The sequence below is a fragment of the Triticum aestivum genome, chromosome 7B (assembly GCF_018294505.1).
Source record: "Triticum aestivum cultivar Chinese Spring chromosome 7B, IWGSC CS RefSeq v2.1, whole genome shotgun sequence".
NCBI classification, from domain to species: domain Eukaryota; kingdom Viridiplantae; phylum Streptophyta; class Magnoliopsida; order Poales; family Poaceae; genus Triticum; species Triticum aestivum.
In genome coordinates, this window is record NC_057813.1 from 129,194,525 (window position 1) to 129,195,280 (window position 756).

Below are 756 nucleotides of genomic sequence, written 5' to 3' on the forward strand. Positions count from 1 at the left end.
ATCGGGACCCCCTACCTGAGATCCGCCGGTTTTGACAGCGACAGGGCTCATGATAACAAAATGCAAGAAAGCATAGCATGAAGGTGAACACCGATCCATAAGCATAACCGAAATAATGGTGGCAGAAGCAAAACAAGCAAACATTTACTAAATATTCAAGTTGGAAACCAATGCTGCTGCATGGCTATCATGCAAATGGTGGTTGTGGCTTGCCTGGGGGTGACAGAGACTCCGAGAAAAAGGTGCGGTGAAGCCGCGGAACGAAACGCCAAATGTTTCTCGCTCGGAGGGGGCTGATTAGAGGCAAGGGAAAAATGGTCATTTTCACTGTGTGAACACCTAGTGAAAATGCTACCAACAAAAAGAGCTTGACGAGGCGAAGACGTGAGCATTGGTTTCACCTCAATCGGAGCTACGGTCGCGGAGTTATGAAGTGATGAAGATCATGGACCTGTCTATGAATATTTTCATCACCAACGGATCCCTGGCAGGAAAAACAGAATGCACACTTAGAGGAATACGCCTTCAGAGAAGAGAAAACGTACTTTCAGCCGTAGTAGAACCAAAGTACATTTTTGGGAATGGAAGACGTGTTCCCGTAAAACCGTCTCCACTTATCCACGTGGACCAGGGGGAAGAGAGGCTTACAGGGGGGTCCCACGGGCAGGGGAGGGGGCCAGCCACGGTCGTCCTCTTCGTCCTGCTCGCCTCTCTTTCTCCCGTGAAACAGAGCGGAGGCAGGGGACAGAAACAGCC